Source organism: Chiroxiphia lanceolata, chromosome 11 (genome assembly GCF_009829145.1).
Source record: "Chiroxiphia lanceolata isolate bChiLan1 chromosome 11, bChiLan1.pri, whole genome shotgun sequence".
NCBI classification, from domain to species: Eukaryota; Metazoa; Chordata; class Aves; order Passeriformes; family Pipridae; genus Chiroxiphia; species Chiroxiphia lanceolata.
Window position 1 is genome coordinate 10,010,037 of NC_045647.1, and position 26,759 is coordinate 10,036,795.

Genomic DNA, 26,759 nt, shown 5'->3' on the forward strand with positions numbered 1-26,759 from the left:
GGAAAGTGGTATTGACCTTCTGTGGGATGGAATTGCAAAGAGCTCTGTTTGCAGGGTGGAAATTAATTATTGGATTTTGTCTAAAGCTGAGCTTATGTAAGAGGCATGTCTCTCTTCCATACTTGGCCACCTCAACTCTTTGCTTCTCTGCTTGTTAAAAGGCACAGGTGACCTGCCCAGTGAGAATTTGAGACAGGTCAGTGGGGCTGGCTTGCTAAGGCTGCTGATGTTTTCATTCAGGGATGTTTTCATATCAGATAAAAATTTTAGTTGACTGAGAGCAAATCAAATCTGTCTGCCTATCACTCAAAATGCAAACCCCTGCAAGCCCTCCGCATGCTGCTCAGTAGCATGTTGCCTTGAACAGGGAGTTGGTGCATCCCAGCAGAACAAGGGTGAGGAGGACATGGAGCTGACTGAGATCTCCCAGTTCCTCCAGGGTTGTGGGATTTGTTTGTGCCCTTTGCTGGCAACCGAGAAAAGCAGTGGCTTTGGCCAGTGCTGCCCACACTTCGGCTTCTCTGACGCTGCTGGACTTGGGCATGTCCAGGATGGGACATTCCAGTGGCAGGCTCAGGGATTTTGCTGGCAGCAGTTGACACTCTGCACCAGTGACTATTCATCTGCAAGAGAGATTCAGAAGTAAAGGATTTTGACCGTTACAGTAGGGATATTATTACTTCCTGTATATTTTCGTGGGTATCCCACAGGAGCCTGGATCGTAGAGCAAGACTGGTAGGCACTTGTCAGACACAGAACAGTGTTTAATTCATTGATTGTTCTGCCAGAACCTTGACAGTTGTTATGCTTTTTCCTTTTTCATTTTCCCACATGCAGAGAGCAGCTCCAATATTTTTCTCTGTATGTTGACCTTTGTTTGAAGTGAAAGCAAAAGAAAATTGTATAAAGCCCCACTGAGAAAGCCAGGAATTGGTCTCCTTTAGTGTACTGCATGGCTTGTATCTCATGGAACGGCCATTTGTCTCATTAAAATGTTTTCATCAAATTTTTTTTCTAGGAGAAATGGTTTTTCAAAGGAAGCAAAACGTTACTGAGAATTCTTGCTATTTCAGTTTCTGTATTTTACTGACAGACATATGTTACTTGTTCCTGTGTCCAGCAAATCTGTGGAAAATATCAAACATTCCAGACTGATTTTGTGGTAGAATATGTCCTTCCTATTGTTCTTTCTAGTTGTTCCTCATCAGTGCAAAGAGAAACACCCTCGCTGTATGACCTAGCAGAAAGAATAAAAAAGATGGGTTTTTTTATAGACGATTCTGCTGAAAAGCAAAACAAAACAAGAGGAAGGAAGCAAAGCCCTGCCTCAGTGCAGTGTACAGCAGTGCAGGTCCCACCTGAGAGGTTGCTCTATCCTTGGAAAAAGAAGATAGGAGAGAAGAAAACTAGAGCTGCCCTGAGGCACTTTAGGAATGTATTTAAGTGGAAATAATAATGATGCAATTATTTTCCCCATAAAAACAGGATTTAGTTGAAGTTTTAATCCTTCCAAAAAGAAAACAATGACTAAAACAAGCAATAAAAAAATTTTTATTACAAAATTACCTTGGGGGTAGTGCAGTTAGTGGTGGGGGATTCCTTTAGTGCTGCTGTTCTTATGGAAGCTTACTGTGTTTTATCTTTAATAGTGAGAATATTAAAAATATATCAGCAACAAAGAACATATTCTCCTAAAACAGTGTCTTCCATTGAATGTGCAGAGTTTTGCTGCTGAGCTGGAAGGTGACTGGGGGAGTTGTACTGTGCAGGATGCTGCTGAATCCTTGATCTCTTTGTAGTATTTATATTTTTGGGTTTATATCTCTAATATTTATGGAAATGTTTTTTATATCTGTCTATACTCAAAGAGAGTATTGGGATGTCCTACCCAGTGTGTTTCAGTTTCTTTTTGTCTTTACTGGAGAAACTCTGCTGCAGTTTTTATTTTTTGTGGCTGGTGGAGTGGAACAGGGCTACATTCCACCTGTTTGGGGGTTGTTATGCTTAGAGTCCCTCAGATTTATTTCCAGGTGTGCTTAAATGGGCAGCTGAAACGTGACCTGCTGCAATGCATTTGCTTAGGGACTCTGGCCCTTTCTGTTGGTTATCCCTGTACAACTTCTCCTGGCCTTTTCATGGGGAGAAGTTAAGCAACAGGAACAGGATGTCAGTACTAGACAAAGGGTTATCTTCTGTAAGATTCCCAAGTGATCAGAGGATAGAGGCAAGTCACTTATTTAACCTTGCACTGGGTGAAGCAAAGGTTGAACAGATCTCAGATAAGCTGTTGGAACCAGTGGCCAGATCATGAACTAAAATCCAGCCCTGTCACTTCTGTATCAGTGTGTTCTGAATGCAGCCTGGCAACGGGCAGTAAGAGGATCTCCTGTGGCAGCACAGTCACAGCTCCCAGCTCAGTTCTGATCAAAGGGCTCTGAGCTCAGACCACTCAGTGTGAGGGAGGCAAAGCCTCGCTGGCACCGCTTCAGGCTCAGCAAAATTAATGGTAAATTACAAACCTCTTTAATGGATGTGGAGGGAGCAGAGGAGAGGCTTGTGACAGATTCTGACAGTACCTTAATGAAATGTGTGACCTTTCCTAATGCACACATGTGCTTGCTGAGCTGCTGAGCCCAGCCTGGGTCTGCCTTGGACCACATCTGCCCTGCTGTGTGGTGAGGAGACCTGCAGGGATGAGACACCCCAGACAAACAGCTGGTGCCTGGCATCACCTGTGGTGCCATCCCCAAACCACTGGCCTCTGGCATTTGGGAGAGAGCTGACAGGACTCCCCTGTGCTGCTTCATTTCAGATTTTGTTTTGGCTGTTTAAAGAGAGTGATGGATGAGTTTCCTGTATGGATTTTGAAGAGTCTGAAAAAGTGATAGGATTGCTTCTATTTCTCACATTTTATTTCTGACATAGGAAGGGAAGATGAAGAATGTGAGGTGCCTTCCTTTAAATTTGCAAGACTTCTGCTTGATGTGATTAATAATGAGTATTTCTGATAGAAATGGAATAAAGACCTGGAAGCACAGATTCAGGGGAGGAGTGCAGGATAGACTGTGTGTGGGAGAGAGACGTGTAGCTGATATGGTTGATATCCCATGATGGGGAGGTAGGAAGGTTTACATGAAATGATAGGGTGGGGTGACCCCCTTGGAACAGAGACCCTGGTGAAGCTGAGAAGTTATAAGCTTCCCTGAAATGAGAACATGTGTGCAGATGCTCTTGTCTTTTCTCTTTGTAAATCAAGAGAGAGATCCACTCAGTATTTTCATCTTTTTCTTTCATTTTACCATGTGTTTTGGTTTACCTGAGAAGTACCACATGGCACATCTGATCTTCTTTGACTTTACCTGAGCACTTATTAGCTGTTTCAGTCCAATCTGGTGTCACCCTGACAGCTCCTAATTGAAGCCTGGGGAGGTAGAGAATCTTTAAGCAAAATTATTTTTTTCATCTGACTATGGCAGTGCCATTGAGATAGACTAACAAAGTAAAAGCAGAGAAGAGCTGGAACTTTACTGTGCTCTTTGCTGTGTAGAAGTCCTTTCATTCTCTTAGAAACTTCTTTTCACCAGCATATCAGAGACTGCAGTGAGAACATATGCTTTCTCTGTTTTTCTTCTACTAACTGGGATATACGTCCTTACAATACAGTATCATGAGACTGGCAAGTCCTAACAATTCCCAGTAAGTCCATAGATTTTTTTGAAATAGTGATATTTTATATGAACTGTGATACAGAAATGTGCCATACTTCTTAGTTTGCCTGCTGGTTATTTGTACTGAAAGTAGTGCTGGTGAATATTTGATTGAAATTTGAGGAGGGAAAAAGATCAGCAGCAATTCAAAAAGAGGAAAAAAGGTTCAAAGGCAGACTGAGTCTCCTTTTTATTTCTTCCATTGCCTTTTGTAGTCCATGGGGAGTCTTTACTTCACTTTGCACGAAGATGCCCTTTTGGTTTGCTGTTTGCATCTCTCTGTTTCTGGGTGGTTTATATTGGTTATTTTTAGACTGCTGGATTTTTTGTAATGTGTGCTCACACTTCATATCTCTTATGGCTGCTTTTGTCTTTTAGAGAAAATCAAGACACTAAGATTCAATAATGAACTTCATTAATCACCTTGGCACTGTGTAGGTACTGTACTGGGAGCAGAAGTGTGTCTGTGCCTCGAGGGAAGCAGGGTGCTGCATGCTCAGGAGGGAGGTGTGGGACTGGCAAACACTGCCAGAAGCACAAAATGGTGAGCTGGAGGAGGTGGCTGGGCACCCTGTGGCCATTGATGGAGGAGTGGGAGGGCAAATGTGCCCACCTCTTCTGTGCTCTGTGGAGATCAGCTTTACCTGGCCCAGGATGGGAGAGGGCGGAACTCTATCCACTTGCATTTACTTTTGGCTACATCCCTGCATCTGGTCCAGCTCCTGGCTAACCCATGTGAACAACTGCTTCTGTATCCAGGGTGCTTCTCAAAGCCCAAGATTTTGATTGTTACTCCAATCACGTCAAAAGCTGTTGCCTGCTTTTTCTATTTCTTTATGTAATTTATCTTATCTCTTTTCAATATCCGTGTCTGAAGTCTGCTGCTATTGGGACCCACCCTGTCCCTGTGCACAAACATACACAGGATGGAGGCAAGAGAAGCAAGGTGGGAGCAAACACTTTTTTAAATTAGGACTGTAGTTTAAAGTAATGAAAATAATAAATGGAGTCTGGGAGGTGCTGCCACATGTCCTGGTGACTGCATGAAAGGTGTGAAAGGGAGTTGTGATGCCCTGGAAAATATTTTAAATCTTTGTTTAAACTTTACAGAGCTGATTGAATTAGCATCAGGCCACTTAGATTCTTACCTTCTTTGGTGTGTGTCCCTCAGTGAAAGATGAAAAATCTCTGGCATGAGAACATCATTAGCAGAACGTCTACCCTTTCAGGTATATTTGCATGTGAAATCGGACTCTATCCCTGAGAGAAAGAGTATGAAAGAAAGAATTGTGAACATGAACAGACTCCAAGTAGGGATTGTCCTGTGACATGTGTGAGATGGCTTTGGAAATAATCGCTTTCCTCTTCCCAGCCTGCAAAAAGACCAGAGTGTTAGATGAAAGTGCACCTTTGGTCAGTGATTGACATCGTGGAAGAAAGATGCTTTGGTTCCATCAGTTATAATGATGATTTTTTTTTTCCTTCAAGGAACTATATGTAATGTTTTTAGGATTCCTCACTATTGAGAAGTTTTTCGCATTTTTTTCATTATATCTGCCTCTCTACATGCCCCCTTCTCACACCCACCAGCCATTTCTTTTTAAATGACAGTAAGTTCCAGATATTGAGCTGCAATGATTAGTGTTCCTGTAGCAATGGAGAGGTGCTGATGGTGCTGTTGATGGAAGCCCATGGTTGGTTGTGCTGGAAGGAAGCAGAATTTGGCTCCATTATTAGCTCTTCGTAGGAGAGGGTGAGACTACAGGTTATTTAATTTACTTTGAGATCAGACTACCCTAACCCATGGAAGCCCAAATGTTTTATCAGTGTTTTACACCCCTGTGCTCTTCTTTCTTCCCATCCCTTATAAAGATCTGTGATCTGTCACAAGTATCGTGCCCCAACACTTTCATGTTTCAGCCGTGTCATGGGGAATGTTATGGAGGTTCACAGGATTGTCTCTGCTTTCAGTTGCTGATAGAAATGAAGATCTCAATTGTACCCCAAAATTATGGCTAACCAACTAGTTCTTGGGATAGGGACAATACTCTGTATAAAGAGTGCCCAAAATGCTGCACTGCAATATGTGATGTTGGAAAGCAAAATGACCCAAAGTAAGTCGGTACAAAATTGAAGTTGGAGATATGTCAGAAGAGCTGTTTGGGGTGGGAAGCACACGTGTAGGATGTGTTTGGGCTCAGCCCTTCCATCACCAGCCTCAGAAACAGCTGAACTGCTTCACATAAAATCTCACCCTTCCTCCCAGATTATATCTATGCACAGATATATATGTGTGAGTGCATGTGTAGCCTGAGGCAAACACCTGACGTGAAAAATGTCATCCCAATCCATTCAAATTTGGTGGAGATTTAAGCAGCAAAAGACAGAGTCTTATAATGGAAAAGAGTGCTCCCAGCACAGTTTAGATTCCAGTGAATTGAGAAAAATACCTCTTGAGCCTCACTGAATGGATCACATATTGAACAGATCATGCATTGAGCCGTGCTCAGTGGGTCACTGAGGGCAGCCTTTCCAGGTGATGAGCATTCCCAGTTGGTCCTGTCAGAGAGGCAGAGCAGAGGGATGTGTAATTGTGTGGAGAGGTGTGTAAGTGCCCATGGCTGGGTTTTACCTGGTGTAAATCAGCTTAGTTCTGGGGGCCTCAGAGCGGCTTTGGTGATTACCTTGACTTAGGTGGAAGCTCTTGCTAATGGAGTGAACGTGGAGCACCAGGTTCCTGCCCTCTCAGCCTCTCTCTATCCATCGTCATTGCTTGAGCTGCCAGTTCAAAACTTATGCCTCGAGTGTAAAGAACTGAAGAGACAAGATCAAAAATTAAGGTATTTAAAGAAAAAAAAAGTGCTTCTCTTTTCATTTACCGGTGGTTTTGAAAGTTTCCTATGCACTTGGATCACATTTTCAAGATTTCTATGATTTCCTTTGCAAAATTAGACCCTATCCTTGCATTTGCACAAATTTAGGACCACAGAGAAAATGTAAATGTAGTGTGACTTGAGACTAAAATTAGACTGACAGTGCTGAGCTGCTACTCCATACTGGGCTAAGTCATCATTATTTGGATTTGCTCGAGTCCAGAAAAGGCTTAGCTCATGTTTTGAGCAAAGCCAGCAGTCACATCCTGCTTTCTTAATTGCTATTTGATATGAACCATGATAATTTCCATTATGAAGCCAGTTTTAATTAAGCAAACAAAAGCGCTCTGCACTTCTTTCTGGCCAGCTTTTGATGACTTCTTCTGCATTGTGACAGTTGGGTTTAAATGTGCTCTTCGAATGCAGCCAGGTTTAGAAGATGTAATAAAGCAGAGAATCATGTGCATGGCCTTGAGCAGTAGCTTTGTGTGGCCCAGAGACTGTCAGTGCTGGGCACTGGCTACCGAGTAGGATTTCAGCCATCAGTGCTCTATAAGTGCTGCGTTGCTTGAGGGTCTGTAAGGTGGTGTGTAGCTGAATGCAATAGTTTAGGGGATCAAGGGGGCTTAAACCAGCAGGGAGATGCTTTGTCCTAGGTGCTGCAGCAACTCTAATTGCTTTGGAGGGAGAGCCATAAACACTCGATTATTGTTATATTCTCTCTGATTGGGGGAGAACTGGTACTGGCTCTTGTTGCAGAGAAATAGTTATAACAGACTGTGGCCAGAGTCAAGGCCAAGATTGGCAGATGTTTGACATATTCTGTAGGATGTGTATGTGGGGTTTTGTCCTTAAATGAGGGCTCCTTGGCCTCTTTGTGCTTTGAACAAAAGGTGTGGGAAATGAGACAGCCTGCCTTAAGGTACCTGAGAGTTTCATGATGCTGCTTGTGCCATGTTTGACCTGCACCCTCCTGAGAAAGCCCCAAAAGATGACTCCAAGAAAAGCAGGATCCTCATCCAGGTCTCAGGGCACACAGGGCTTATGGGCTGAGGAAGTGGCCGGGGGGCTGATGAATCAAAGTCGCAGCACAGAAAAATCCCTTGCTGTCAACAGGCAAGGGGATGGTTTAACATGGGCAGATAGATGAGGACAGCAGGTAATTTATTTCTCTTCATCCTGGTAAATATTCATGGTACATAAATAATATATAACAGATACCCTGTTATCTGACTGCATAATGACCAAGGCAGAGCACAGGCAGGCATGTGCCTTGTTTCATGTCTTGCTTCACATCTTGCTTCCTCTTGTCATGGGAGTAGAGGACATAGCCTCAAGCTGCAGCAGGTGAGGTTTAGGCTGGACATTAGGAGGAATTTCTTCAGAGAAGGGGTAGTCAAGCATTAGAATGGGCTGCCCATGGAGGTGGTGAAGTCGCCATCCCTGGAGGTCTTTAAGAAAAGACCAGATGTGGCACTCAGAGCCATGGTCTGGTTGACATGGTGGTTTATGGCCAAAGGTTTGCCTGGATGATCTCAGAGGTCTTTTCCAAACTAATTGATTCTGTGATTCTTATCAAATAAAAAGTATTCTTTGATTCTTATTCCCTTTGGACTGGTAAGAGAGTTAATGCAATGCTTACCTGGGACTTCCTCGTGGAGGTTCCTGAGCATGGCCACAGGCATCTTAAGATTTAAAAATCTTTTAGGCCCCTGGGTTGTGTCAGTGTTTTTGCAGGAGAGCAGAGAGGATGGGTGTTCTCGGGTACAACCCAGGGAACAAGACTGCATAGGTACAGGAGGGGGAAGATAAAATTCCTGTGTATTCTCCTGTATTGTCTCACTGCACCTGTGTGAGGAGGAAGATAAATTAGCATTTACCAAACACTATTTCTCCTTGCAGCAACAACTAAAGCAGTACTTTATTGTTTATTTTAGGATTGTGGGACTTTTTTCCCCCCACAGTTCCCTGTAAAAAATTTAAGTTAAAGGTAAACTTTTAGAGAGAATGCCAATTTAACCAGTTGGGATAATTTGCAATTAATTCTAATATTCCTCTGCTTGAGTCCTCTTTCATCCTTTGAGTTGTCTGATGATATTTAGCCATGAGTGGTCTCTTTCTGAACCACTTTTTACAGTCCTTATAATATTAATTGGGTTCCTTCCCACGCTGGTGGTGCTAACGGCCATGTTAAATATTAATACCTTTTTACTAATAGTATTGGTAATATAGCTGGGGCTGCTCAGTGGTGATCCAGCTGTCCTAGTGGAATGAAATAGATTAAGTACCATTCCCTAGTGAGGGTGTAATTCATAAAAGCAGGGTGGACGGTATGTTGTGTCAGTCTGATGTGTTTTAGAGAACATCTCTGCTGATGATTATACTTTGGGAAATTGGAAGAACATTTCCCCGGGACATATAAAGTGACTGTCTATTAGGGACATGTAGAGGATGTGTCAGGTTTTTGAGACATGTACTAGAAAGAGAAATTAGATTTGAAAAAGCCAATGGATTGAGGAAGGCAGGCAGCTCTTTTTTCCGAGGTGGACAAATCTGGGTTCTGTTTAGCCGTGCTTGCAATTTTAGAGCTGCGTGTACAGGCTCAGGAAGGATCAAAATAGCATTTCAAGAGGCTGGCAGAACTTGTCTGAAACAATGGTACCTCATTAGCAGATGCTGGTCCTATTAGGAAAAAAAGTAAATGGTGCCTTTAGCTTCACTGAAGAACTGAAGAAAATGCTGCCTTAAACCATCACTCCCCCAGCAGGCAGAGAGGTGTCTCTAGGCTGCAGTGATGGAGGGTTCAAGCAGAGCCATCCTGAGGGGCACTGCGCGTTCAGACAAGCCTGTTTGATTTATTAATGGGCCACGTTGCCCATGTACTCAGCATTCTGCTTGAGGAACAAGCTGCAAGACATGTCTGGTACCACACGTGAAGTCTTACTTTTAAATAGTAATTGGGTAGATGAGAGGGGTGTTCCCATGGAAGAGGGACAGCAGAGTCACTGGTGTGGAGGGGGGTAAGAGGTGTGCTGGAGGCAGCATGTAAAATCATGGAGAGAAGGAGCAGGCTGCAGTTTTATACCTTGAATCTTATAGTGAAGAAACTAATCCTGGGAAGCTACTTTGAATTTTAATTTTCCTTTTTGCTATATGCTTAGTGCAGCCACCAGTGCAGTGGGAGGGAACAGGCAGACAGAGGAGGAAGTCAGGCTCCTGGAGGTGGTCTTTCATTACTCATGATCCATTCAGGCCCAGGTGGTACAAGACAGCTTTGCTTATAACCCTTCTAGTCAGTTTAAAAAAAAAAGGCAGTGAATACATCCTTAAGGCTGTGGCTCTAATTTGCAATGCTGAAGGGCTCAAGGGTAAACATTCAGGATAATGAAAAGTTCTCTGAGCTCTGCTGGGGATACAGAAGAATCTTTTAGCCAGTCTTTCCACCAGCAGCAACCAACAAGGGGGGAGGGAGGAGTCATGGAAAGAGCCTTTATAGCTAGGTAGGTTGTATTCATGATTTCCTGTGTTGTACTGAACTGTGAGGGGGTTCTGCTTGTATCTTCATCCTCTTTTATCTTAAAGGGCTTCATTAACATCTAATTGCTGCTTATTTTCTTCATTCAGAGCATCCAGGTGTTGTACAATGTTCTTAATCAAGTGTGAAGAGACCATTTGTCAAGAAAGCTCCTGCTCCTTCAGCAAGGTGCTTCTGAAAGTGTTTGGCCTTTGTCTATGCTTATCTAGGGGAAACACAATGACAAGTCTTGAACTTGACTGAGATCTTCACTTGTTCCTACCAACCTTGTCTCTGATCACACCTCACAGTAGCACACCAATGAAAGCCTCATCTGAACTGGAACTAATTCAATGGAATAATGCCACTGTTGGCCTCTATCTATGGCCTGCAGCAGCTCTTGGGACAAGCAGGTCACTGAAACAGGAGGCTGAGGGATGAGCAATGTGAGATGTTACTGGAAGCCTTAAATCCTTTGGTCTGTAGTACTGGGAGACTGACTGGGGAAAGGCATAGGTTTGAACACAGCCAGAGGAGGTGATAATGAGAAGTTTTATGGGTTCTTCTTGGCCTCATGCATCTTATTTCAGTCAAAAAGGGTCAAGTGTGAGAGATATTCTTGAACTTGCATAGCAAGGGAGTAGCTCTTGTGGTGTCAGGTATCTCAGGTTCGGACCTTCCCTTACTTTTGCATCCTTTTATTCCTGTTCGGTAGTAATGAGGTGATCAGTGATGGACTGTTCTCCCACTGGCAATGTGCAAGGCTTGAGGACTTGGATGTGTTTGCCCACACCATAACCAGTGATACTGGGGAGCTCAAAGGATTAATAAGGTTATGAGAATATTCTCCCCTTTGATATGGGATGTATGTTCTCCCTGCCTGGTTGAAACTGACTGTAGAAAATACTAAGAGCATTTTCCCCCCTCCACCTTACAGAATTAATCCAGTGGAAACAATCTGGATTTAAAACAGCATAGCTGGAGTCAGACTAAATACCTTATTTTTCTGGGCTATTAGGATATTTACTAGCTATTGGCCAAAACCTCTGCTGCTATGACTTCACTAAATTTAGTGAAGCTTGGATCAAGGTCTACATTGGCATATTTTTCATCCAGTTCATTAAGCAGCAAGCAGTTGGATCAGATATGACACAGAAAGCACAAAACACTTGCTGAGAATGTAATATCCTTCATTAGTCAGCTGGGCTTGCAAAAGAGCAGGGAGAGAACTGTACCCACATCATCAAAGTCATGTCAGCCCTCGGCGGGTGTCTCGCCATACGTCTCCAGCCCCTGTGTGAGAGGTGCTCTGGAAGGGCTGCGGATGCAGCTGTGTTGATCAGTGGGTTGGGATAGTGTGCAGCTTGCTGAATTGAAATGGCATAAAAGGAAAAACTTCTGAGGAACAAAAAAGATAAAAAGAGATGAGAAAGTGTATTCATTCCCACAGAAATCCCATTGATGCCGTGTTGCTCCCAGGCATTGCTGATGGGAAAGGGGAGCAGCTAGGATGGCTTCTGCAGAGCAGCAGCCACAACACCCAGCAGTCAATTTGGCACCACAAGGAAATGGTGGTTTTGAAAATGAAGGTTATGAAGGTTTGTTAGGTTGTGGGGATTTTTTGTTTTGGTTTGGTTTTTTGGTATTTTAGTTGGTTTTTTTTTTTGTTTTGTTTTGTTTTGTTTTTTTTTTAGCCAATACAGTTCACAGGGAGTCTCAGCTTTCTTTGGGAGGGGTTGACAGTCAATTTAGTGTGAGCTAAACATATCCTTGGGGTTTGAAATGATCTACAGCAAGTATGCTGGAAATGGTAGGTATCCCATGTACCCATCTGAGTGGTGTGTGACTCTTCCCGAGCCCTTTAAACCAACACCCATGACTGTTGGAGGAGAGGGAAAGGCAAGGGTGCAGGAGGAAGGCTGCTGTTCTGTAGAAATATGGAATGGAGGATTATACCCACAATGTTTGATATGGAAGAGCAAGGATTACTGCCTGTGTGTGACATTGCGTGGGAGAGATTAAAGTCACCCCAGGCAGGCAAGAAGTGGGTGTGAAGCAGGAAAAGAAAGAGGGATTAGGCTGGGAGGGGTGTGATACAGGAGGAAGGAGGAGTGTTCCTCTGGGCAAAACACAGATGCTGTAAGATGACAAGACTTGGATGGTGTGGATAGCAGATGTACTGCAGCAGAGGTACAAGGATGGAATGATCTGCAAGATGGACTTGGGGTCACTCCCAAACCTTGAATTTCTGGAGATTCCTATCCTTCCAGCTCTTGGATGCAGGTGGTACCAGGCTTACCAGACCAGTCATGCCCTGAGGTTGGGATGGTGCAGGATACTTCAGAATCAGGGTGAATTGTGGAACACCAGGGCTCTCTTATTCTCTAGGAATTGGTTGTTGCCCTTCGCTGAGACACTAGAGGCTTTCTGCCTTGGGGTGGGTTCCTGAGTTCCCCGGGTGTCCCTTCTTATTACCTCCCTGGAGAATCTCCTGCCACTGTGAAGAAATCTCTATCCTATTCTCTTCATAGTTGAGGTGCCCAGAGATTTCAGACTAAGTCTCCATGGTGTCAAGTGCTACGTTAAAATGTAATAAAGGATAATTTTTTTCTCTGAGGAGATTTTGCCTGGAAAAGACAAAACAGTGTATGGTATAAACCAGCCCTAAAAGAGATTGTTGGGCTTCTCAGTGCATCATCTCGTGGATATGAACATCAGTGTGTTTGAGACAAGGGAAGGCTCCGGAGGTGAACCTGATAGAATTTAGTCCTGGCTGGAGTGCTGTACAGCAGGTGTTTAAGTGCAAAAGTATGGAGAAGACCATCTGCTGAGTGTCTAAGGCTGATGCTCCAGTTATGTTTGCACATAGGATGCCTGCGTTGTTTAAAATCCAGCCATAAATTGTACTTGGAGTGGCTGTTACACATTTCCTGCTCCAGGAGCAGACTTTCAAAGTCCACAAGAAATATTCACTTACAATTATGTCTGATTTAAAGGGAAAAGATCTGTAGCTTTGTAGCCTCAATAATTTGCTCAAACAGCTGTAGATTAATGAAAGTGTTGCTCAAGGCATGTTTCCAGAAATAGCGTGTAGCTCGGCCCGCTCAAGTCACATTGGGTTAGGAAATGTGTTCGTGTTTTTAATGCTGGGGGTGTGCACAGGAGGTGATCTACCAGAGCACTCTGGACTCATGGTCTAGCTGGTTGAGTGATGTCTGAAAACTGTTTCTTACTGCAATTGCAGAGGTCTTAAAAGCACTTTGTATTTGGATTTTACCTATTGTAGAGGGAATGCCTGCCTCACCCCAGTGAGTGACCATCAAGTGCTTTGCAGTCACAGCACTGAGAGCCTGATGTGACTTTCTTGTCCCAGAACTCAGAAAGCAAATAAATCTGTCATCTGAAACACAGATCTACTAAGCCTTCCACTCTGTGGTGTCGGCCACTACTGAGCTCCATAGATTGAGTCTTTATTATGTTCTCCGGAAAAATGCCCTTTTACTGTATGGTTTTTTTCTCAGTCCATTGTCTCTTAATTTGATTGAGGACAGAATGCCTAGGGACAAGAGGCTATTTGATAAGAAAACTGCAGTCATCAAGCAGAACCAGTTCTTATCCCTGTCATCATCCGTCTCACATGCAGAGCCACAGGGACCTCGCTCCATAATGAGCAGTGTGCTTTCCATAGAGAGAGGTGCAGTCCCTTAAGGGTTGTTTTAGCCTGCTGTATCCCAGCCTGTGATGGCCTAGCTGCAGTGGCAGTGGTTGATACACTGTGGTTGTTGCTCACATCACGGTAGTCCCTGATGGGCCAAACTTGTGCTGCAAGTTCTTGTGGTGTTAGGGAAGTGCTGTGGGACCACACAGCCCTTCTGCGTGGGTAGTTGTAGTGTTATCCCCACTTTCCCAAAGGAGAGTTGGGACACAAAAGGAACAAATGTTATTCTTGTTCTTGCTGAGTTCTCTGGTTCACAGCCCTGCAGGTGGGACAGCTCCTCCCTTACAAGGTTTCCGAGGACTCTGTCCATGCCTGGTTCAGCTGTGGATATGCCTTAGGGTGGAAAGGTGAACCTGGATTTTGCACTGTTAGTCTGCATGGCTGCAGGTAGGTGATCTCTAGTGCCTTTTAGGAGTCTTCTGCTGGGACTGACCAGCTTCCCCTGGTCCAGTCAGGGACAAGTGTGAAAGTAGTAAGTGACCTCCCATTATGTGTGTTTAAGGTCATGTAATGCCCTGTTGATTGTTGAAAATAGTTGGAGTCAAGTACCTGTTCTGGCTTGCTTCTGCATTATCCCTTGAGATTGTTCTTGCCTCTGAAGGGAAGCATATGGTAACTGGTACAAACTCTGGGCTTTGCCGGGGGGGTAGGGACCACACTGGTCCTTGCTGTGATCTTGTGTTATGGACTCTGTCCTGCAAGGTACAGGACTGTCCTGGTGCTACAGGAGCAAGGCTAAATGTTATTTACTCCCTTGCAAAAATCTGGTGACTCCTGAGTCGTGCCCTGCACTGGCAAACTTCCTGCAGTCATTGTTTCTCAGCATTCTTGTGGTAGAGAGCTGAAGATCTCTCCCTCCCAAGGCTAATATGATGCCTCAATTATCCCAGTTCAATAAATATACATTCACTGTTCTGCGTAAGAAAGAAGAAACCTGCTAATCAGTTCAAATGCTGCTGCTGTCCAATAACTCACTTCTTTGAGACATTCACTTGATTGGGATTTTTCCATTGATGTCTGGCCTAATTTATCTGTTTCAAACATGACCACAAATAAAAGCAGTGCTCATTGAGCTGATTCAATTTGACCTGACAGGGACAAAATGACTAGAGCTGGATGGAAATTCTCTTCCAACAGAGAATGACAGTGGTAGATTGGGGAGATATGGCTTGGTTGGTATTTTCCACAGAAGTGGTCTACTTACTTTCTTCATTACTTTCATGAGCCTGAATGCAAATATTTTTGCTTATGGGCGGTAGATATTTTTTTGAAGAAAGTAGGAAAATTGCTTCTTTTTAGAAAAAAGAAAATTGATGCTGCTGGAAACTTTTTGGCCAGTCTTAAAAAAGGTTGCTGAGCTGTGTGTCCGAGTTGGGGACACACACAAGGAGGCTTTGCCTTCTTGTGCTCTTTAGCAAAGCTCCTGACCGATTGATGGTATGGAAAGTTAAAAACATTAAGCTTGCTAATAAACAGTTGTTTGAATTAGATGTTAAGGAACAGGTTTTGCTAAGTTATGCGTTTAAGTGAAGTTTCTGAATTTGGCCTTTAGTGCTACAGTTTCATTACAGAGAAAATACCATGGGTGCACAATCCCTGCACCAAGGGAAAGCAGCAACTAGGAGAGAAGAGCAAAGTATGTCTATTTTCCTTAGCATAAAACTGAGTACAAACTCACTCTAAAACATAGTGAATGATAAAATTAGCTAATCACTTTTAAAACCTTAATTCAGGGCTTGCCTCTATGGTTATAACGTGATAACTCTCCTTACAGGTGGACACTCAGCAGGAATGAGACTGAAAGCAAAACTTGTTCCCCCCCCAAGCACCTGGAAGCCCTTAGAGGTGAAGCCCTTGCTAGTATTTTAAATTTCCACATTTTAAACTTCCATGGTGAACTCCTGGTCTTTTTTTTGTTGTCCTGAGTGGGGAAAAAAAGGAGCCTGCTCACTTCTTATTACAACCTTAATAGTCTGCAGTGTTTCACCTCTCTGTCACACTTAACAATTTTTACAATCAAGAGCTAGAAATCAGGTATAATGTCTCATTGTTCTGATTTAAGCACCTATTAATTAGCATAATCTAAATAAAAATGGGCAAAGCATCTGTACTCCTTGCATTTCTTGGGACTGGCCAAGACACAAACCTTCCCTTTCAGATTGCATAGGTGACTCAGAATCAGCTGAGGGAGAGAAAGAAATGCTAGTAAAACAGAACAAAGAGAGAAGACTAGCTATGAGGGACAGTAGAGGATTGGAGGAAACTGAACACAGGAGTAAGAAAGGTGTCCTCAGCATTTCCACCTGAGATTCAACACCCAAGCTTGGGCTCACACATGAACTCCAGGCAGTGCCATATGAAATCCTGTGCTTGGTGCAGGGAGACCTGGGAGACCTCCAGGATACCATCTCTGCTTGTCCTCAACCTAAGCAGAATCGCCTCTTGCTTTCACGGGCATTGACAAACTTGGAGACGAGTAAATTTTCAAGATCAGACAGTACTAAAAGATTAATTTTCTTTGCAGAAGTAATGCCAAAAAGACTTACTGTCTTTTCCATGCACAGGTCTACAGGGCAAGGAGAGAGATGAGGATGGCAAAGAGCTTGCAGAGTTTCATAACATTGCCCAGCTCTGGGTTTGCTGGTCTCTTAATGAGAGATTTAATTGTGGGCTTCTTACTTGCCACTAGATGACAGCCTTACTCTGTGCACTGGGGACTTGGCTATCATTATTGGGTGGCAGGGAAATGACACTCTTAAAGGACATGTCCTACCTATCTTGCTTCTAAATGCCTTCTTGAAAGGCAGGGAGCTGGGCACAGAGGTGATGGCGCAGATACGCTCACTGAATGGAGAAGATGGTACTTGACTTGTGGACACACCTCAAATATGAGGACAAATCAAAAAGTAAAAGCAAGAAACTGCATTTCTTCCAAGCATGAAAGGATGGATTTGTTTTTTAGGAGCAGGGCTATGGTCTTTGAGTTGCTTCTTCCAGCCTGACCCAGTATGGTCTTCAGACAGACACGCTCTGAGCTCCACATCTGGGCTCCGGGCTGGCTCCCACTCGTGGTGAACTTACCTGTGCAGTGACCTGGCAGAGTCTCCTTCCATCGAGCAGAGAGGAAAGATGTGACTCTTCAAGCATGTCACTATAGAAAAGTCACACAATCTCCTGTTGCATTCCTTGTTTTTCCTCTGTGTTTTTCTTGTCTTTGTTTTCAATCATAAAGCTTACCAGCCCCTTTGCACTTCTGTCTTGTATACATGCAGATGCAGGAATCCAGTTGCATGGGGTTATTTTTGTGACAGAGCACTCCACTGCCTGCCTTCTGCAGGCTTTTGGGATCTGCATGATGCATATATGCTGAGGAGGAGAAATGCAAATTGCCCAGTTAACATGACTTTGCCATCCTGTCGTTAGCATGGCTGTAGTCTATAAAATGATAGAGATCAGCAGGGCAGGTTTAATGGCATGAAAGCTTTCACACTGTCACTGTAATAGTATCAAATTGGAATATATGTGTTTTATGTCAGGGCTGACTTTGAGACTCTGGAGCTGTGTCTGAAAGGAATGCAAGGTGGAGGAGGTAAATGTGAGAGTAATCAGAGATATTTTAATGTTGGAGATATGTGGCCCATCACAGCCCTTCTCAAGGAGGCTTTCAGAGAAGGACCCTCACAGAGGTTTTGATTCTTTGGTCAGCTGTTCAATCACATTTGTTCCATGCCTTGCCTCAGTGCATTTGTTTTCACTGCAGTCATGAGAGCCTTGAGCCCACCTTGCTTGGTGGCAGGTAGCTCTCCTACCTGAATGTGGCTTTCCAGCTTTCCAGCAATCTTCTTGGGCTGCTCCTCTGGCCCTGCCCAAGTAGAGAAGAGTTGTCCAATGTATTGTCTGTCCTGGAACCTTGTCTTGGGCCAGGACACTAAAGGGAACACAGGGTGTCTCAGTAACCAGAAGTATGTTACTGTCAAGGTGATATTAAAGAAGCTGAGGTGTGAAATCAGTATTGATCAGGATCTTCTTGAAGTTTGATCCACTAAACTTATATTTACTTGAATTCTCTTTCTCCCCTCCTTTCTTTAAATCTTTCTCCATTATGCAATTTGCATGTTGTGTTAGCTTGAAAGGGGATCAGGGATGGATGCACACAGAGGGAAGGTGGATGGGCAGCCTCTGGGCTGGCCCAGAGGTAACACCAACAGCTCACTGCTGTGCCTCATTGCAGACTCAGGTGCAGCCTCTTGCCTGAAGCCCAGAACCTGCCCCCAGGCAAGATGTGCAAGGAAAAGATTCAGGATAATGTATATTTTCTTTGTAGGGTATGTTACATGTGCACACAACAGCCGTGATCTTGTGGTTTGTATGGCTGCTGGATAACCCCTCTGAAACAGCTTGTTCCTGGATGTGAGCAGCACTGTTATCTCTGTTTTGATTAGGGTGCTAGCAAATATTTATATTTTACTACTTTTCACCTATCAGCTGAAGAAGGAATGTGCTTTATAAGTGCTTAGATAGTGGGCTGTAATGGGCAAAGCATATAAGTAATAATAATGAGAGGGGAAGGAGGTAATATATGGAGTGGAACTCATTAATTACTATTTATTAGTCATTAAGGAGTGAACAAAGTGCTAACTGAAGTGTATGAGCTTGACTAACCATGAAGGTTTTCTTACAATTGTAAGAAAGTCACTGCTTTTCAAAACATTGTAAGAGCATTTTGAATTCTATTAAATATCTTTTTGCATACCTGACCTTTGGTTTTCCTAAGGTTTTCAAGCTATGCTATTGCATGACAATACCTGCTAGTAATTTTCAGCAGAACTTTTAGCTCTAGAAACTTGCTGGAGACTCATCCTTATGTTTGAAGAATTGCTTTGGTTTGTATTTCATTTTCACTAGCTATTACATACCTGTCTACACAAAGAAGGTGTTCAGCTGAGTGTCATGGTCTTTCTGCTTTTATTCAGTTTTCCGTATTTGCAAACACACCTCATATTCACTGACAGAGCTGAGGCTGGGCTCTGTCCTCAGGTGTTTGTGCTGCAGCCGCCTTCACGTGCGTGCACACACTTTCTTCCTTATGGACCATCGATGTAGTGGGCATGTTTTGGTGTTTATTTACAATGTGCTGCCCATCCTCATTCTGTTTGAGGCAACTGCACAGAAACACTGATCACTGCTCTGCTTTGTTCTTTGCAGCTGCCTTTTTCTCTTCTGTGTCTTTTTTCCTCTTTCCTCCTTTCCATTATTTGGATGCTGAATTGGGATTTATCCTTGCCTGCGAGAGCGACTTTTCAGGCACTAGATATGCAGCAGTACCTCTCAGAGCATAGCAGACCCCCCAGGCTTTCCTGCCAGGGCTGTGCTCCCTGTGTGCAGGGACACATTGCGGGACAGCCGCTGGCCCCGGCGCCCTCCTGCTCTGATGCTTCTTGACAGCTGCGATCGCATCTGGGAGGAGCTCTGAGCTGGAGCGCGTCTCGGGCCTTTGCTCTTATTTCTGGCTCCATTGTGAAAAATAAACCTTTCCAGCACATTAAATATCCTTTTGGGAATCAGGAACAGAAAACGCCGTCTCCCAGCTGTGTGTCTGACTGTATGGCCAAGCCTCGGGCGAGCCTTTGCCCCTCCGCAGCTCTTGGCGTGAGGCAGTCACTTGTAGGTGCCCTCAAAGAAAGTGTGGGTGCTGTGAGAAAAGGTTAACAGTAGATTTTTCAGCCCTTCACACTGGTGATGCAAGATCTCCACAGACTGTCTCCCTGCTCCATTAGCCAAAGGATGTTGGCTACTTGTCCTGGTTTTGGAAGGTGGTGTCCTGGCTTTTTAAGACCTGGTCTGATAGCTGCAGGGAAGGAGCACAGCCATTCTTGTACAGCACCCATGGTGATGAAGAGTGTCACCAGGATTTCTGAGCATGGACAGCCCTTCTCAGAGGAATATCTCCATCTGTATTGAAGTTTGCAGCTGGACTTTAGTTGTTCCTTTTGTTTGTTTGTTTTAATATTAGCTTGTTAATTATCCTAAAAAAGAAATGTGTGTACTCTTCTAAAAATAACAAATCCTTAAATGCTTTTGTGCCTGAATAATCTCAGTTTGGCGACCCACAAGCCATAGGCAGAAGCATAAAAGAAATAATTTTCTTTTTCTCTTAGGAACCAGATGGCTCAGTTCAATCTCTGTGACATTCTCTAAATGAAATGATATTGTAGACATTCAGCAAGAAACTAATTTCAGGAGTTTAGGAGAACTCTGGAAGGGTGAAGGGACCAAAACTGCAAATTATGTGTCTCAATAGGGGACAGGAGAGAAGATGTGGGAAGGGAGGAAATAATTGTAACACAGAATTTATTCCAAGCTTTTCCTTCTTTTGCTTCTCTGCGAAGAAAAGCAAAATTCACATGTTTATTCAGTGCTCACATTTAATGGCAAACTTTTGTCAGGCTGTAGTTCTTGGCCTAAAGTTGTTAATAGAACAGCTCCTTAAAGCTGTTTGCAATTCGTGTTGGGGCAACTCGCTGTGTACATCAGCTGGCGATGCTGCACTTTCCCCATATGTGACCACAGCAGCGTGAATTTGGAGCAGCATATTTGCACATATTGTTTGCAGATGGATGGCTGTATGGCTGGAAATTTGTAGCCTGCAAATATTTGAGTGTCTGAGTACAAAATTTGCTTTTCTCCAAGTATTCACACCTGTAAAGCTCAAGTGTCAGAGCTGGTACTGTGAGAAAGACCCAGGTTTGAAGAAAGGACATGGAGGAGGAAGAGGATGGTTTAGGTCAGTCATTGAGAACATCCAGTGCTGAGAGCATCACCATACTTGAGGGGAAGAGGGGGAAGAGTGAGGATTTTGTTGAGGAAATGAGGGTGTGTAGGAAGGGGAGAGTAGACTTTAGCTGTGATCAGCCGTTGCTGAGTGCTCATCTGGCAGAAGGAAATGGCTGAGCCTGTGGAGTAGTTGGAGGATCTGGATGTGATGGAGAGGTGTGGAGTTCCAGCAGCCAGGCTGGCTGGGACATTGCTCACTGCTCACACTGGGAAGGTGTCTTTGCTCCTGTCTGTGGTGGGCGGGAAAGGTGTATGAGATCAGCAGAGCCGAGGGAAATTGTGGCAACTCTCAACCGTGGTGACTCTATTGTTTGTAGTCATGTGTGTCATATTTTACCAGAGAGCAAAACTGCAGTCTGGAGCAGATGAGTGCTGTGGGAACAGCTTGGCTTTAGCCGCTCCAGTAGCACAGGGCTGGAAAGCAGAAGATGGAAGGAAAAGGCTGGAAAGGCCTCAAGGACTGATACATTTTAAAATGTATTAAGCCATTGAGTCGGATCTCTGGCACTTATATTCACTCATTGGTGATGATTTCTATTCTATTTGTAAAGATGCTTTCAAACTAACTGGGATGTCTGTGCTGCTGTGTGGTGAAAGCAGGGGCTGCCTTAGGTCTCTTGAGCATCCTTGAGGCCATTCCATGCCTCATTTTCCCTGTGATGGATATAAATGTTGATTCTCCTTTTAGGATGTTTTTTGATGTGTTTTGGCATTGTCTACCATAAAACTACAAGGCACTTGTGAAGATAATAAATAATGTCCTGTCACTATGGGCCTCTGGAGGGAAGGGGGTATATGGAGAAGGAGATGTCAATGCAGGAGCATCTTTGGTCAAAGGATAAAGCACAAGGAGTAGTAGAACAGGAAGATGAAGAGTAAAAGTAAAAATACACTTTCATTTCACTGTCTCTGAACAAATCACCGTGTGTGTGTGTATATATATATATGTATGTATTTTTTATTCCCAGGGCAAAGTAAGTTACAACTAATGTAACAAAGTCTGACACGTTTACAGAGAGGTGCAAACATTTGTGAAGATGTGGAAGTAATTGCTTTGACTCTTGCACTGGAGCTTTAGGATAGCTGGATGATATTTTTTTCTGCCTCTGTCATTGTCTCCTTGTTCCTGTGCATCACCTAACACAAAACATCATCCCTGCAGGCTTTGGAAACTGTGGCCAATCGTCATCTTACCATTACAGACTTTTCCTTTAACAACCGGCTTGTATTTCCATAGCCTGCAGCTGCCATCACAGACTTCCCAAAGAAAGGAAGGAGTGTTTTGTCTATTTGCTTCTCAATTTCTAGATTATTTTATACCATTTTCTCCAGAGGGGTTACATTTGCTTCCATGACAGGAGAAAGAGCTCACTAAGAGCTTTGTCACTGTCATTACTTTGCTGCAGGCTGGAATCAGTGCTGTGCTTTATGAATTTTCCCTTTTTTCCCTTCTCCACTGAGGGCTGTCCTTCCAGCCCACTGAGTTGGGCAGCCTCTGCAGTAGCCCCTACCACTCCTGGGCAGCACAGAGTTGAAATTCTCTAGTCTGTCCTTCCAAGACCATCCTCCTAAAAGTAGCAAAAGCCAAATATTATCCCCTTTTGGCAGGGAGGAGGTGTATTGAGGCAAGGAGAAGTTCAGTGCCGTAGTGGAGGTTGAGGCAAAGCATGTATTTCGGGCAATGGAAGGAAAATCCTGACATTGGCTGTTCTTGGTCATCTGGCTGTTCTTTCCTTCTGTAATGAAAATCATAAAATTTGACCTCACTCATTTAAAGTTTACTGTCTTGTGAATTTTTTGGATGGTAAAACAGTCATAGTCTTGGAATCCCACTGCTCTCTACTCTAAAAAAGACACAGGTGAAGGTGGACTATGATTAGATGCAAAAAAGCAGCTCTATGGTTAGGCCTGAGAAGAGCTGGGCTGAGGTTATAAACTTGGGTAGTTTTGTTCAGTGTCATCAAAATATTTCACAGGCCTTTTGCAAGCTCTCTGCCCAATGCAGGAGTTGCCTGGTTTTAGCTATCTCTGTGCAATAGCCAGTGCACTGAGCCAGAAGCCCTATGAGGTAAACCTTTAACATCAAGGGAAAGGTTTCTTTGAATAGAAAATAAAGCTTGAAACCAGGGTGCTAGAGCTGACCTGGAGGTTTAAATCCAGCCCTCATCCCTTGAGCCTCGAAGTAGTTCAGATCCAAAGTTGGTTTTTATTTTGTGTGATCACTAAGGTCATATGTGTCAGCAGTTTCCATGGCACAGAGATGTGCCCTGGAGAAACTGAGATTATGTGTCCTCTAAGCTCATGCTGTGTAACAACCTGCTATGACTTCTGAAGAGTCATTGCTGTTTGCTCCTAGATACTGTGGGTTTTTAACAGTGGAGTAACTTGCTCCAGTGGTGAAGGACCTTGTACCTCCTTGTCCCTTCTCTGGGTACTCCATCCTCCTCGTACAGGATCAAAAGATGGCTTTGCTCCAAGAGCCAGTGTGTTCTTTGAAGACGGGTAAAGTATGTGAGCTCTAATCTGTTGGTATTTTTAGCTCTGCCAGGATGATTTGGTCATTTCAGTTCACTACTACTGATTTTTGTGTGTGTATGTGACATTCAGTCTGCAGCCATGGAACATCTCTCGTTGCTGACCTCTCTGAACAGCCCCGCAGTGCCACGTGGCGGAGCTGTCTCTGCATGGATGATTGGTTTTGAGTCTTGGCAGCCAGGGAGGAAAAGTGGAGTGGAAAACCAATCCTGATGAGCAGTGAAGGATTAGCTAGGGAGATTGTACACTGTAAATTTGCATTTCCTTTCCTAGATAGTCACAGGAAATGCAGAGAAAGACAGAGCACAAGCATCAACATGAAAACCGATAGTCTTAAGCTAGTCTGGAACTTCAAAGAAACATCCAGCTAGTTTAAGGCAAAATTACAGGCCTTGTTATCCAAGCTCATCAGTGCCACTGGGCTAGTGTCTTGAAGATGTGGAGGAGTAGGTTGGTTTCTTTTTGCTCTGTATATTATTAAAGCCAAAGCCAGCATGGTTCTGATTTTTTTTGTTTTTAAACAAATGATGCGTGAAGCAGAAAGGAAGTTGTTTGATTTCCCTTTTCCCCCTCCACCCTGATAACCAGCCTTAGCTTTTTTTGCATGCTGTCAGCTCAGGAAAAATCATGTTGAGACTTTAAATGGAGCAAATAGGATGAGAGAATCATTAGGAATGGAAAGAAATAAGAAATGCTGTAGCTGTTTGAGTTTGCTTTTAGAGTCGTACAGAGGTGATGCCTTATCAGATGGGGTCAGTACTGGATGGGAGACACTGTAGGAGCTGGAGGTGGCAGCTGTAGGGATGCTCGTGTGGGTACCAATCTGTTCAAGGTGGAACTGAACTGTGGGATGCAGGAGCAAGAGCTTTTTGACTTGGCCTGAAAATCTGAGGGAGACAACAGCAGACTAAAGGCCCCTTGCTGGCACTGTTCTATCTCCCAGTGTCTCCTGAGCTGACTAAAGGGGTAGACAGACCTCAAACCAGTCTTGAGAGCTCTGTTATTACCTAAGAGAAAAGTAGTCCCCAAGGAGCAAGGGCCCAGGCTCTGAAGGGTTTGAGGCTCAAACCCACATCCTCTGATCAGGCAAACAACTGATGAAGCTCACTCAGAACTGAAGTGCCTAGAAACTGGGGCTCTGGAAGCAATCCTGGGGGATCAGTTAAATGCTAGCAATGTCTTGCAGTCTTCTCCATAGCCTTCATGCTGCTGTGAGCAGAAGTAAACAGAAACCAACGGCTCCTTGACCAAACTGATGGCTCTCTCAGGTGTGGTCAGCAGTATGTGAGCAGCTACCAATCCAAATAAGTAAAATTTTCATTTTTTTGTCAGATCATCAATCGCTGAAATGAACACAGATCCGTTCCCAGCCATGCTTTACAATGTGTGGCTGCTAAAAACTTGTAGGAGGTGTTCAGAGTTCCTTTATTTAGTATTTCTTTGAGATCACACCTGCAATTCAACTGAAACCTCATCATTTGGTGTTTTCTGACTTTGGAGACTTTTTAAAAAAAATTCAGAAGAATGTAGGCAGCAGAGTTCTTTCTTTCAGTTAATTCTTCCAACAGTTCATTAACTTGGTTTAATTCACTATCACTTTATATGGCAAAGCACAGTTTGGCAGCTGGAAGGGCTAACCTATTGGATACAGTGCTTCCTGCTCCCTGTCTGCATCAATTGCCCTTTCAGCACTGTCACTGGGAATGGGGAGTAGCGTGGTAATGCCATGTGAAATGTCAAACACACATGTGCTGTATTAGTTTGTACAAGCAAAGGGCAGATTGCACAGAGTACCTTTGCTTAGGGGCTACACTGACGGCAAAATCCATAATGATTTAACAGCGAGGCTGTGGCGTAACCTACACTGGACAAGAAATTCAGAGCTGCTGCTGCTGCAGGGATCTCCTTTGCAGAGCAGGTTTCTAACAGTGTCTGGACATTCAGCCTCTTGTGATAATGCCTTCACATCATCCCAGGGCATGTGACCCATCATGCCATGTGCAGGAGAGGTAACAGAGAGACATGGGCTGCCAGCACAGCATGATCCACTGGGAAATTATCCGTTTTCCCCAGAGGCCTTTGTGTGGAGGACAGCAGCTGGTAATTGACCATGTTTTTAGTGGAAATGGAAATCATTATCTTCTTGTTTTGTAGGAGTGGCTGGCCCAAGGAGAGCCCTGCATTTTCTCGTCTTCCTCTGGTGTCAGTGATGGTCACTCTCCTGAGGTTTTGGAAGCTCTTTTAAACTTTTATGTTTAACCCTATTTTTGGTCCTGTAACAGTAGACTAGTTGTAACCAAGTCTGGTTACCACAAAGGGCAAGCACAACTTTAAAATATGCTTAATAATTATTTAAAATAAGCTAAAAAGGCTCATTATTTTATTGAGAAGCAGTGGGCCCTGTTAACTAAAGGCACTAGAAGTGAGATGCAGAGTCTTGCCTTTACAGATTGCCAGGCGGAATTTAGTCAGACTGTACGTAAAGCATGTTCCCAGTAATGGTTCATCTTCTGTCATTCCCACCCAAAGCCACAATAAATCCTCTGTTGACATCCCAGTTGTTCTGGCAATAATCAGGATGCTGCTGACAGCCAGGGAGGTGATCAAGAGGAATAAGCAGTAGGGGAAGAGCCTGCACTGCGTCTGCAATGGTGACTGTATTTACACAGGAACGCCTAAGGAACAATTGATAGTTGAAGCAGTTGAGCTGATGGTGCAGTGCACCAGGGAAATGGGCAGCAATGTGTAGGGTCCTTGGTGACCTTTGGAGTGCAAAACAGTGGTGGGATTTCTCTGGAAGTGAGAGATGAACACCTGCATGTAGATTTAGATCCATGTTTCCTAGACCATGCTTAGGATTGATGCATTTATTCATGGTGGTAGAACTCCTGAGGAGTTTCTGCATTTAATATTAGGCAGAATCTGATCTCTGCCAAAGGTCTGGCCCACCTTTACCATCAGTCAGGTAGTGTTGACACCTTACACAGAGGTTTTTATAACTTTGCTTGAAACAAGCAATAGTTTCTATAAAATTCACTGTAAAAAAAGTCACTGTAAAATTAACTGTCATTTACTCTCTTCCCTCTTTTAATGTTCCATCTGCTTTGAGTTTGACTGTGAGGACTTAGCCCTTCTAAGTGTTATGACTGGCTACTTGTGGTTTCTGAACTGTCTGTTTTCTTGGGCATGAATGTGAAGAGAGACTTCTTAAGGAGGGTGCGCTCCCTTTGCATTGGGAAAAGACACCACAGGGTAATAGTCTCTGCTGGATTTTTCTGGCACCTCCACCTTAATTTCTAAAGTGAAACACTTAAAGAGAAAAGCAAAACTGAAAAATGAAGAACCGTTTCTGAACATTTTGGTTGGACATGCTCTGTTTTCAGCCTAAAAGTGGGCAAATGTAATCTTCTCCAGCACAGATTGGAGGGCACTGGTTGAAGTTAGTACATTTTTTTTACAGTGAAGTTTAACAAAGTTCTTGGACTGGCTAGCTAGCTTTTTATTTTAGCTTTTTAGTTTGTGAAATAAACCCATGACTGCTTTGCCCTTTCAGTAATTGGATACTCTCAACCCTTTTG

General features: G+C 43.7%; 1 protein-coding gene and 1 long non-coding RNA gene across 3 annotated transcripts in view; both read left to right on the forward strand.

Moving 5' to 3' along the window:
* GRIP2 (glutamate receptor interacting protein 2) overlaps nt 1-26,759 on the forward strand; it is a 280,221-nt gene that overhangs the window by 71,617 nt on the left and 181,845 nt on the right. The window lies entirely within an intron of this gene.
* On the forward strand, nt 7,922-26,606 carry LOC116792346. Its single transcript, XR_004359084.1, has 4 exons — nt 7,922-8,085; nt 10,214-10,218; nt 20,801-20,804; nt 26,596-26,606. It is a non-coding gene; the product is annotated as an uncharacterized LOC116792346 (long non-coding RNA).